Source organism: Mauremys mutica, chromosome 1 (genome assembly GCF_020497125.1).
Source record: "Mauremys mutica isolate MM-2020 ecotype Southern chromosome 1, ASM2049712v1, whole genome shotgun sequence".
In the NCBI taxonomy this organism is placed as follows: Eukaryota; Metazoa; Chordata; order Testudines; family Geoemydidae; genus Mauremys; species Mauremys mutica.
Genome location: NC_059072.1, coordinates 228,876,479 through 228,890,572, shown reverse-complemented (window position 1 = coordinate 228,890,572; position 14,094 = coordinate 228,876,479).

Below are 14,094 nucleotides of genomic sequence, written 5' to 3'. Positions count from 1 at the left end.
CTTTCCTTTTCCACCAGATAGTGTAGTGCTGCTATTGCAATATATTGTGCGGTATCTTGCCCCAAAGCTGTTGTTTCTGGGCAAGAGCGCACGTGAAACTCACTGAAGTCTTGTGAGGAGAGAGGAAGTTTGGGCGTGTAATGGCTGTAGTTGTGAAAGAGTAGCTTGCTATTATAATTGTGCCATGTCATTTTTGTGCTTAGTCAGTGGGTTTAAATTGGAATAATAAACATGGACTAAAAATTAGCCTCGCAACTGTTACAGGAAATGGCTTATGCACTTTAACTCCTTGGCACCAAGTGTCAAATTTTCCCTTATGTTTGAATCCATTTGTCCACTGCAAGTACCTGAAATAAATTAGCATGTAACAAGAGGAAGAGAAGCATTATGTGACAAGGGAAGGAGACTGAATGGAGCCACAGCTGACACATGACAATGTCATTTCTTGATGTGCTAAGAAGAGGCACTATATGCAAATGACTCAACATGAATCAAAAGATGCCAATTTAAAATAAATACCTTTTTAAAAACTCCTGTAAAATATAACAGATAAAAATTGAAAACCTCACCATGCAGCGTTGGCTATGAAACTGGAGAGCTATATTTAAGCATGGCTAACAACCGTCATAAGGCCAGACTTCAATGGCTAGCAGCTAACGTCCCTCATAAGACCAGACAAAATGAGTATTAAAAAACTGGGTATTTGTCATACCATTCAAGATCCATAAGGGACAAATCTAACAGATGGCAAAATCCTGTGATCTCTTGATTGGGTGCATCAAAGGAGCAAAAGGATGCAGCTTATCCTCCTGCTAGCGCATCCACATTGTAAATAGGCAAGATTCTCCTTTGAGAGCAGGTGGATGGCCCTGGCCAATGATCTGTCAGTCTGGGGACATGGCCATGCAGTCATCCTCCCTACATATATGCTATCATTGCCTGTGAGAGTCAGGGGGAACACTGCTATGGGGATAAATTTCGTGAACAATATTCTTCCCTGAAATACTTCCAATTGATTTCTGAGGAAGTTGTGTGCATATCTGAGTATAGAATTTGGCTGTATATAAGGACAAATTATAAATAAACAATTGTTTTATCCTTTGTGTGAAACACAGTAAAAGGAATGCTATCCAGCTTCCGTCTGTTGGCATGCACAGCTCATCTTCTGTTTTAATGGATAAGCCTATATTTACCATAGCTATGCAAGGAACATCCTCATTTCTATTTCTGTTTAAATTCCTGTATACCTGCTATAGTCTGCAAGGGCACTGGTGGGGGCTTATTTTTCATTCCCATCACTCTTTAATTTAGGGTTCTCTTCCAATATACCAGTGAGGCCAACAGGAGTTCCATGGACTGAAAGTGATCACTGTCATTATAGTGTGTTGTCTTTATTCAGAATCAATGATTTAATTAAGTGATATCAGTGGATTTGACTGTTGCTATGGAATATTGGTCTGCTGCTGCCACTTAAACTACAGAGGGAATTTACCAAAAAACAAATGTCAAAGCAAAACCCAAGATCTTTGATATCAAAGAAGGAGACTGTGATCTTCTGATAAAATTCTATTTAAATTGTTTTATTTTGATCATATCAATAGCTAAATATCCTGCATAGATTTAAATATTTCATGCAATGGAGGTTGATGCACTGGAATTACTCACCCACCTAACATCTTGATGTGTTCTGATTGCCTTAGAAAACACATGTAATTGACATATGTATAATTAATGTGTATAGATATATAATGTGTTTATGTATTTATATATAAACGTACATATACACAAGAACATAAGAATGGCCATACTGACCATTGGGTCAGACCAATGCTTCACCTATCCCAGTATCCTGACTTCTACTAGTGGCTGGTGCCAGATGCTTCAGAGGGAATGAAGAGGACAGGATATTCTTCTCTGAGTGCTAGTCCTTGTGTGCATTCCACACATGGAGTACACATGCGCACCAGGCGCCTGAATCCAGAAATTCTTCAAAGCAGTGTCCATTGGCCCGCACATGCCCAGTAGCTCTCCTTGTGCTCCCAACCAAGGATGTAAGAGGCAGTGTGAGTTGATGCCTCTCCTTTTCCTTCTTGCCATTGCATGGCCTGAGTCAGAATGGTGTCCTCTTTCACTCTGTTGTATAACTTGCAAAGAAAGAAAACAGTGATGACTCCAAGATCTCTTTCTTGAGTGGTAATAGCTAATTTAGACCCTATCGTTTTGTATGTATAGTTGGGATTACATTTTCCAATGTGCATCACTTTGCATTTATCAAAATTGAATTTCATCTGCCATTTTCTTGTGAGAAAATGTGTGATTCCTTTGTTAACTCTTCACAGTCAGCTTTGCATTTAACTATCTTGACTAATTTTGTACCATCTGCAAACTTTTGCCACCTCATTGTGTATGTCTTTTCCCAAATCATTTATGAATATGTTGAACAGCACTGATTCCAATACAGATTCTTGAGGGACCCTGCTATTTACTTCTCTCTTATCTGAAAACAGACCATTTATTTCTACCCTTTGTTTCCTATCTTTATCCAGTTACTGATTTATGAGAGGGCCTTCCTTCTTATCCCATGACTGCCTACTTTGCTTAAGAGATTTGGTGAGAGATCTTGTCAAAGTCTTTCTGAAAGTTCAAGTACAATATATCCACTGGATCACCCTTGTTGTCATGTTTGTTGATGCCCTCAAAGAATTCTAATAGATTGGCGAGGCATGATTTCCCTATGCAAATGGCATGTTGACTCTTCGCCAACATATTGTGTTCATCTATGTGTCTCATAATTCTGTTCTTTACTATAGTGTCAACCAATTTGCCTGGTACTGAAGATAGGCTTGCTGGCCTGTAAAAGCCAGGATCCTTTTTTAAAAATCAGTGTCATATTAGCTATTCACCAGTCATCCTGTACAGAGGCTGATTTAAGCGATAGGTTACATACCACAGTTAATAGTTGTGTAATTTCATATTTGAGTTCCTTCAGACCACTTGGGTGAATACCATCTGGTCCTAATGACTTATTACTATTTAATTTATCAATTTGTTCAAAAAACTCCTCTACTGACACCTCAGCCTGGGACAGTTCCTAAGATTTGTCATCGAAAAAGAAAGGCTCAGATGTGGGAATCTCCCTCACATCCTCGTCAGTGAAGTCTGATGCAAGGAATTCATTTAGCTTCTCCGCAATGGCCTTATTTTCCTTGAGTGCTTCTTTAGCATCTTGATCATTCAGTTGCCCCACTGATAGTTTCGCAGGTTTCCTGCTTCTGATATACTTTAAAAAGTTTCTGTTAGTTTGTGTTTTTTTAGTTGCTCTTCAAATTCTTTTTTAGCCTTTCTAATTACACTTTTACACTAAATTTGCCAGAGTTTATGTTCCTTTCTATTTTTCTCAGTAGGATTTGACTTCCAGTTTTTAAAAGATATCTTTTTGTGTTTAACTGCCTCTTTTACTCTGTTAGGCATGGTGGCATTTTTTGGGTCCTCTTACTATTTTTTTTATTTGGGATATATATATATATAGTATGAGCCTCTATTATTGTGTTTTTTAAAAGTTTCCATGCAGCTTTCAGGCATTTCGCTCTTGGGACTGGTCCTTTTAATTTTCATTTAACTAGCCTCCTTGTTTTTGTGTAGTTCCCCTTTTCTAAGTTAAATCCTACTGTGTGTGGGTTTCTTTGGTATTTTCCTACAGGGGTGTTAAATTTAATTATATTATGGTTGCTATTGCCAAGTGGTTCAGCTATATTCTCCTTTTGAACCAGATCCTGTGCTTACTTAGGACTAAATCAAGAATTTCCTCTCCCCTTGTTGGTTCCAGGACTAGCTGTTCCAAGAAGGAGTCATTTGTGGTGTCTAGAAACTATCTCTGCATCCCATCCTGAGGTGACATGTACCCAGTCAATATGGGGATAATTGAAATCCCCATCACCAGAGTCTGCTGCTGATCCCCGGCTAGAAGCATGGGCTGCCACACCCAATCTCAGTTAAGGAGGTTTACTCTTTTATAACAAAGGTTGACAAACAAGCAGAAGGCAGTCTTAAGTCAATACCTTGTTCCTGGCTTCAAGGCCACCCTTCCCTGTGGTCTCTGGCTCTCCAGCTTCTGGAAACTTCCTTGTCTCTTCTTGGAGCCAAAGCTGCCCTCTTGTATTTGTATACAAGCACTTATAACATTTGTCAGTATTTAGTTGTCTGTCTTCATGAATGGGACTCTTTCTCGTTTGACTTTGGTTCCTACCTGTGTATAATCAATGTCTGTCCTCTCCTCTTTACTAGGATATAGCGTATCCCCTTTAATACATCCTTCCCTAAGGGATGTGTCTATCTGAATTGTGTGCTCCTCCACACCTGTCAGCTTTCCCCTAGCCCTTAGTTTAAAAACTCCTCTACAACCTTTTTAATTTTACATGCCAGCAATCTGGTTCTGCTCTGGCTTAGGTGGAGCCCATCCTTCCTGTATAGACTCCTCCTTTCCCCAAAAGTTCCCCAGTTCCTAATAGACCTAAATCCCTCCTCTGAACACCATCATCTCATCCATGCATTAAGACCCTGGAGTTCTGCCTGTCTACCTAGTCCTGCACGTGGAACTGAAAACATTTCAGAGAATGCTACCATGGAGGTCCTGGACGTCAATCTCTTATCTAGCAATCCAAATTTGGCTTCCAGGACCTCTTTCCTACCTATCCCTATGTCATTGGTACTTATATGTACCACGACCTCTGGTTCTTCCCCAGCATGGCATATAAGTCTGTCTAGATTGCACCCGGCAGGCAATTCACCATGCAGTTCTCCCTGTCATCACAAACCCAACTATCTTTATTTCTAATAATTGAATCACTGATTACTATTCCCTGTCTCCTCCTAACAACAGGGGTTCCCTCCCCTCGAGAGGTATCTTTAGGATACCATGACATCATATGGAAGGAAGGTCCCAACTATGAGATTGTTTCCCTCCACTCCAGTTGGATGTTCTCCTTCCATGAGACTTTCATCCTTCTCAACATCACAGAGGCTGTGAGACCAGGAATTGGACCATTCTACTGGGTCCTGGAAAGTCTCATCTATGCACCTCTCTGTCTCCCTTAGCTCCTCCAGTTAAGCCGCTGTGGTCTCAAGAGCCCGGATTGGGTCTCTGAGGGCCATGAGCTGCTTGCACCGAATGCACACACATGCCACCTGCCCACAAGGCAGGTGATCTTACATACTGCATTCAGTGCAATAAACTGGATAGCCACCACCCTGCTGCTGGACATCTGCCTGCATTATTTTTACTCTTGCAGGGTTGTTTGGTTGTTTATTTGTTCTCTCTCTCTCTGTGTTTGTTTGTTTTGGGTGGGGGGGGGCGACTATTGGCTTAAGTTTAGAGAATGTTTATTAAGTGTATCTGGCACTCATGCTCCATCTCTGAACTCTCTCACAAAACTCCCCTGTTTGCTGCTCCTATTTGCTAGCTCCTCTAGCATTTTCTTAGGAACTAGCATTTTCTACCCTTGTTCTCCCTGAGTTAGCCCTGTCCCCTTGTCAAGGGATCAAAAAGGGATTAGGGGTCAAAGGATGGCAGGCTAGAGCCTTGTTAGGAAGCTCTCAGCCTTGCCTAGGGGGTCACAAGGCTCAGCGCACAGCCCCCCTGCCTCCCGCCCCCAAACAGAGCACATTACAAACTTCAATTAAGCAGGCACAGGGCAAGGAAACAGGCACACAACAACAAACTAACAGACAACAAACTCACCCCCAGGGTCATGTAGTGTCCTCCTTTACCTGGAGAACTCCCTTGCAAAACTGCCCTGATTTGCTGCTCCTGTTCGCACATAAATGCACACATACTCATAACAAACTGAAAGTGTGGAGGGTCCATGACTCGCAGGGACTTCATATCATGGGAATTTAGCTGCAATTTTCATTTCCAAATGACAGTAGCTTATAAGATCAGGCCAGTCTGAGGTGTTTTTCTGGGAGACCTCCGCCCCCAGCATATTTACCCTATGCTCAAATGTTAACTTCCTGTCTCAAAACAAACCTTTTTAAAACTTTGATCAGATTGAATGGACTAGCTACAGCCACATAGAAATAGCTGTGAAGGAGAATTTTGCACCTTTCATGATACATACCCCCTTGGAACTACAGTTTTGCCATGCTTTTAAAGTGTGTGTGCTTATTTTGTATGCTCAAAGCAGAATGTTAATTCATTTTTCTATAGATGAAAAGCTAAATATTCTTTTGTAAATCACTGCAACTATAATTAATGTAGGTCAATTTCTGCCACTCTTACATTAATTAGCTCCTTATTCTGCATGCAGCTTCGTTGCTCCATGGGGCTACTTGTGCAGTAAAATGCTATTCAATATGAATGTTCAAAATGCAAAAAATCTAGAAACTCTGTGCCCATGTGAAGCCTCATTGAAGTTCTTTGCAGCCTCTAATGAGCACCCTCTCCCAGAAGACATAATTTCAGTAAAGCAGCTAATCTAGCACAGATTTAAAATGCACCGGTTAGTTCAGTTTACAAGATGGTCCCATTTCTTTTCACTTAATATACGGGAAGAATTGGTGACAATGACAGTTTATTGGTGAAATGAATCACTGAAGTGTGTTTTAAGAAGGAATTTGAATGAAGAGAGGGTGGTTGTTTGGTGCATAGGGAATGGGAAACTGTTCCATGCATAAGAGCTAGCACAGAAGGAAACTATAAAGGTGAGTGGAGAAGGATATAGGTGAGCACTAATGTAGAAGGCTGTGGTAGAGTTTAGGAACAATTTAGAGAGAGTAGGATGAAAAGAGAGCAGAGTTATACAGGGCCATAGAGGTGAGGACCAGTAGCTTGAGAATAATACATAAGTGACTAGGTAGCTAATGAAGGCATTCATATAGAGAGTGATATGAGCTGAGAAAGAAGAGGAAATTATTTTCAGAGCAGCATTCTGCATGTATTGCAAAGGGAACTAGTGGCAATACAAGGAGGTTAAAGAGCGGGAGGTTGCAGTAACGGAGGTGTTCAAAATGTAGAGAACTGTTCTAGTGGTAGAGATGACAAGGTACGGTGAATTATGAAGAAATTAAGTGAAAAGCTGGCAGACTTTGGAAACAAAGTGAAGGAACAGGACCCAAGCAGAAAGGAAAAGAGTCAAAACTGTTTCTGAGTTTGGGCACATGGGTAATAGGGAGAATAGTGGAATTATTGATCAATACAGGTCTTGATCCTGTATTCACTGAGCTCCAAAGCTCCAATTCATTTCTTTGGTAAAGGATCAGGCCTTAGAGAAGGGAGGGAGTGGGAGGATTTGGGTGTGAAACTAAGAAATTCAGAAATAAGACATCATATGGTTTGTGCAAATGTATATGGGTGAAAGTGATCATGAAAGAATAGATTTCATTATTCTAATGAAAGAAAGGAATGGGAGCAGCAGAATAAGAACAACAGACTTCAAAAAGCAGCCTTTAACAAACTCAGAGAATTGGTAGGTAAAGGCCCATGGGAAGGAAATATAAGGGATAAAGGAGTTCAGGAGAGCTGGCAGTTTCTCAAGGGAAAATATTAAAGGCCCAAATGCCAACTATTCCAATGTGAAAGAAAAATAGAAATAGGGCTGTGATGGGCTGCCCCTCTTTTAAGGTGCCACCTGATATACTGAGATACTGCTGAGACTGTCTGTTCTGCCAGCCTGGACCCCCTTTATGCTGTCTTGCTGAGCCAGGCTCTTAAACCTCTTTTAGCACACACACAGGCAGGGCCACACCCAGCTGCAGAAAGACACAAACACTGAGATCAGCTCTGGGAAGACTCAGCTTAAGGGACTTGCCCCAGCACTCAGGTGCCCATCTCCCTTGGAGCGCAGACCCAAAGGTATAGTGTCTTGTGCTGTATAGAATAATCTGCACAGCGCAAGCCCATACAAATTCTCCCTCTTCCTCAACATGAAGAGAGATGTGCACACCTCCTTGCCCCTGCCCCCCGTTAGAAATGGCACAAACTGGGTTTAATAATAAACCCAATACATTTATTAACTATAAAAGGCAGATTTTAAGGAATAGAAATCAGAACAAAGCACATTACTAAGCAAAAGCAACAACAATAAAACAAAACAAAAACAACAAAAAACAAAACAAAGCTAACAAACTAAGCTTGCCAATTACAGAACCAGTTTCTCCTCCCTTGGTTTTCACACCTCAACTGCTAGAACAGGGCCTCATCCACCCTGATTGATCTAACCTCGTTATCTCTAGCTTGCTTCTTGCTTGCTTATATATACCTGCCCCAGGAAATTTCCACCACTTGCATCTGAAGAAGTGGGTATTCACCCACGAAAGCTCATGCTGCAAAACGTCTGTTAGTCTATAAGGTGCCACAGGATTCTTTGCTGCAAACTAAGCTTGATTCACTAAAGAAATTAGCTACAAATAGTAATTTCTCACCCTAAATGTTTCTGAGGCAGATTACAGAGATTCTTGGAAGCCAGTTGCACTGCCCTGCAGCTTGATACTTCAGCTATTATTCCTCACAGGCTAGACACCCTTCCAGGTCGGGCTCAACTCTTTTCCCCCAAGTTCAGTTCTTGTTTCCAGGTGTTTCCCAGTGTCTCTTTGGGAGGGGAGACAGAGGAGAACCTCGATGATGTCACTCCCCTGCCTTATATAGCTCTTGTGTATGGCGGGAACCCTTTGTCTTCCAGTGGAAACACACTGGCATTCCAAGTGGGGGGAGGGTCCAGTACCAGGTGACCCAGTCACATGTCTTTGCAAGGTCATAGCAGTCATTACTTGCAGGCTGCTTGGAACATCCACAGGAAGACTAAGCTCTTTCACAATCCATTGTCTTTGCTGATGGGCCATCAGCCCCGTCTGGCTTTTTCATTGTTGTACCTGAAGGGCTAGTTGCGGGTGTCACTCAAAGTAGCACATTTGAAATACAGCTATATGGTCAATATTTCTAGCTTCAGATACAAAAATGATACATGCATACAAATTGGATAAACACATTCAGTAGATCATAACCTTTTCAGTGAGCCATTTTGCATAAAGTATATCTCAGTTATGCCATATCCATATCATAAGTATATTTCCATAAAGAATATGGAGTGTAACATCACAATGGCTCCATCAGGAACTCTTTAATGACCTGAAAAGCAAAAACAAATCCTATGAAAAGTGGAAATATGGACAAATTCCCAAGCAGTAGGACAAAAGAATAGTATAAGCATGCAGGAGATAAAATCAGAAAGGCTAAGGCACAAAATAACATACACAAAAGGGATGTAAAAAGCAATAAGAAGTTGTTCTATAAATACATTAGGATGAAGGGAAAGCTGAAGGAAAGTGTAGATCCTCTACTTAGTGGGGAAGAAGAGCCAATAACAGATGAGATCAAGAAGGCTGAGGTGTTTAATGCCTCTTTTGCTTCAGTTTTTACTAAAAAGGTTAATGGTGACAGATACTCAACACAATTAATATTAACAAGGAGGAAGAAATGCAAACCAAAATAGATTCATAGATTCATAGACTTAAGGTCAGTAGGGACCATTATGGTCATCTAGTCTGACCTCCTGCACAATGCAGGCCACAGAATCTCACCCACCCACTCCTGTAACAAACCCTTAACCTATGTCTGAGTTATTGAAGTCCTCAAATCGTGGTTTAAAGACCTCAAGGTGCAGAGAATCCTCCAGCAAGTGATCCGTGCCTCAGAAACAAGTGGTTAAAGAATATTTAGATAAAGTAGATATATTCAAGTTGGCAGGTCCTGATGAAATTCATCTTAGGGTACTTAAGGGACTAGCTGAAGCAATCTCGGAACTGTTAGTAATTATTTTTGAGACCTTGTGGAGGATGGGTGAGGTCCTAGAGGACTGGAGTACCTATCTTTAAAAAGGAAGAACAAAGGAGACTTGGGAAATTACAAACCAGTCAGCCTATATTAGATTCCTGGAAAGATACTGGAATAAATTATTAAGCAATCGATTTGTAAGCATCTAGAGGATAATCAGGAATAGCCAGCATGGATTTGTGAAGAACAAATCATGCCAAACCAGCCTAATTTCCTTGTTTGACAGGGTTACTGGCTTAGTGAAGAGGGGAAGCAGTAGTGATATATTTTGATTTTAGTAAGGCTTTTGACACAATCCCATAACATATTCTCATGAGCAAACTAGGGAGATGTGTCTAGATGAAATTCCCATAAGGTGGATGCACAACTGGTTGAAAGACCATTCTCAAAGAATAGTTATCAGTGGTTTCCTGTCAAACTGGGAGGATGAATCCAGTGGGAGACACAGGAGTCAGTCCTGGGTCTGGTACTATTCAATATTTTCATTAATGACTTGGATAAGTGTGGAGTATCCTTATAAAATGTATGGATGACACCAAACTGGGAGGGATTACAAGCACTTTGGAGGAATGGATTAGGATTGAAAATGGCTTTGAGAATTTGGAGACTGGTCTCAAATCAACAAGATGAAATTCAATAAAAATGCATGTGTGAAGTATTTTGCTTGGAATGGAAAAAATCAAATGCAACTACAAAATGGGGAATAACTGGCTATGAGGTAGTACTGCTGAGAAGAATGTGAGGGTTATAGTGTAGCAGAAGTTGAATATGAGTCAACAACATGATGCAGTTGTGGAAAAGGTTATTTTAGTTCTGGGGTGTATTAACAGGAGTGTCATATGTCAGGGGCAGGAGAAAATTGTCTTGCTCTGCTTGGCACAGGTAAAGCTCAGCTGGAAATCTATGTCCAATTCTGGGCTCCACAACTTAGAAAAGATGTGAACAAACTGGAGAGCGTCCAGATGAGAACAATAAAAATGATAGGTTTGGAAAACCTGACCTATGAGGAAAGGTTAAAAAGACTGGTTATATTTATTTTTGGAAATAGAAAACTGAAGGGTGATCTGATAATCTTCAAATATGTTAAGGTCTGTTTTAATGAGCACTGTGTTCAATTGTTCTCCGTGTCCACTGAAAGTAGGAAAAGACGTAATGGGCTTAATCTGCAGCAAGGGAGATATAGGTTCGATATTAGGAAAAACTTTTAAGTATAAGGGTAATTAAACTCTGGAATAGACATCCAAGAGAGGTTGTGGAATCCCTGTCACTGAAGGTTTTTAAGAACCAGTTGGACACATATCTGTCAGGGATTGTCTAGGCTTACTTGGTCCTGCCTCAGTCCAGATGACTTCTCAAGGTCCCTTCCAGTCCTACATCTCTATGATTCTACATTAAGTGAGGGAGTATACAGAACAGAACAATGGAGCAGTGCATTATGACTGAAAATTGAATTGTAGAGTGGATTGGTGAGAATTTCAATATGAATCTTTTTTCACATTAATCCACACACACAAACACCTATCTTTCTTTCACAATGCATCTTTTGTTTATCACTTGGTTCTACTGTGTGGTAGTTTGGATGAGCATTAATAAAAAAATATTAAAAATAATGGTGCATGAGAGGCGTTTGGCTGATCCCATGCTGGATTGCAAATTTCATGATTTTTTATTTGACCATATTAAGGAACTTCTCATTGTAACATGCTTCTGGGGACACCCACAGCTGTGAGCCACTGTGTTACCTCTCTGCCTCAGCAAGAGTAAATTTTGCTGGAGATTAGACTGTGTCAGCTCCCTGACACACCAGTCTGTTTTCCTTACTGGCAAACTTCTTGAGACTCTACCAGTCTTAACCTTGGCTAGCGGTAATAATCAGTGAACTCCAGCCCCCGGGCTCCTAGGAGATGTCTCTTTGCACTGCACAGCACTTATCTCTGTACATTCACAGACGACATTAAGTTTGCTGCTCTTTGATAGAGTCAATAAATTACAGCTTATTAACTTATCTAGTGGAAGCACATCCTCTCCTTCAAACACAGTGCTGAGGTGGGTTATAGTAAAAATAAAACACATTTATTAACAGAGGGTCATCGGTTAAGTGATCGCAAGTAGAAGGAATAACGCTAGAAATGGTTACAAACAAGTAAAGTGAAGATATGCTTTCTAATGTGTCAGACCTAACTGAACAAGCTACAGTTTTTGTTCAAGGTAGTTTCCTCACCACTCTTCCTTTTCCAGAAATAGCTGCTAACTCTTAGCCAGGGTCCTCAAAGAGTCCAAGGTCCTGGTTTTCCTTATCTCCTCAGGTGAAGGATAACTTAGTCTTTCAGTGTGTCCATATCTCAAAGTCTGCCCATGTTTTCAGGGTTAAATCTATCCCCTGGGGTTCAGTCTCATGCCTCCTTTCAGGGGCTGACCCCATCTTGATTAAGGTGTGCCTGAGGTGCTCCTATGTGGTGCTTCCTGATGCAATTTTACAAAATAAATGTTCTCTTCCTGCAACTCTTGATACAAATGAATAGTCCATTGAATTTGGTCACACCTGATTTGAGGTATTGGACTCTTTCCTTTGTCTGGAGAAAACCTGTTTATCAACTCCTGACATGCCTGGTTTAAACACCTTTTAGTCACAAACTTTAAAGGATAATATCCATGAGTATCCATAAAGCCACCCCCAGCATTGTCATATACATTTCCCAAGGATATTATTGACCAGTGTGTTATTTCAAATGATCCCTTACAAGGGATATTTTGTACAAATAGCATTGCAGTAGTGTGTATGGTGCTGAGGCTCACACTCATGCCTTGGCACAGATTATGCACTTTACATGTTGATCAACAGCACAGAGCCATTAATGCAAAGCAACTGGCTGTTTTCATAGACTATTGGGAAACAACTGCCTTTGCAATCTGCTCACACTGATAGTTCTGGAGCTGTTAGCTCTCATGCCTGAAAAGCTGCTACCTTCCCATTCTCTGGTTCCAATGAGCACTCTCTAGAGACCAGACAAGAAGCACACTCCTGGGTCTTCACACGCCAATCAATAATAAAGACAATCAATTCAAATTCCCAAAAGGAAGAAATAAGTGGTAACAATTGCTCTGTTACAATGGAGTAATGAAGACAGATTTTCAGAGCTAAATGGCTTGCAGTGGAGTGGAATGGAAGGGCATGAAAGAAGAGGACTCGCAAGGTATTTTTGGGTTGAAATATATAGGAAGAATTACAGGTGTAAGACAAAGTTTTCAAAAGTGAGTTAGGCATCTAAGAATCTAACTCCTATTGCAAGTCAATGGGACTTAGGCTCCTAAATCAGCTAGGTGCTTTTAAATTTTTACCCATAGTCTATTTTTGTGCATAGAGATTTATGCATGTAACTGTATATTATGAAAATAAGGAGACTGGATAGCTCAGGAGATTGGCAATTGCATATAGAGCCTTCACCTCTAGATCACTGGTCTAGGGGCAGAATTGCTAAGCAGAGACTCAATGTTAGACAGCCTAAGGGCTTGTCTACATGTCAAGTTACTGTTTGCTGCACAGTAACGTCCCATGTGATCACTGCTACAGTGCAGTGAAAGTTCTGGAGAGCAGCTTAGCGTACTACTGCTTCAAAGCCTAGTATACTAAACTGCGCTGCAGGACTTTCACAGCACTGATCGCAGGGGATGTTATTGCGTGACAAGTTGCTGTGTGGTAGATTCATACATTGGTTTGCTGCAAAGTAACTTGCTGTGTAGACAAGCCCTAAGTGAAATGATCTCAGTACAGTAACCCTATAATTGGCTCCTACATGCATTTCTACTGGGAATCTCATCAGAAAGGGACAGAAATTAATAGGCATGGTGAATGTACTCTCCTATAATTCCAAGAGATGGTCCCTCTAGTTCAGAGCTGAGGATCTTGCGTGGCGTGAAGAAACTTACCCCGCTCCTCTGGTTCCTGTCCTAGGACAGAGGTCATCACTCTTCAGGGATGTTAATCCAGCAACTTTCAGGAGCTCTTTAATGCATATAAAAATTGGACTTAACTGAGATTTTCTTTCCTCAAAACTTTGCTGGGATTTTACCTACATGACTCTCATTAAATTCAACAGGAGATACTCAGGCAAAACCATATGCAACACTTCAAAACTGTATTGCTGAATGTGTAGTGTTTGACCTCAGTATATGTCAATATGCAGATAGCTCTGGTAGTAGCTACTGGAGAGGAAATGCTTCCTTTTTGTGACTCATTCTGTAACCACCTTGATCTGTCATGCCTCTGT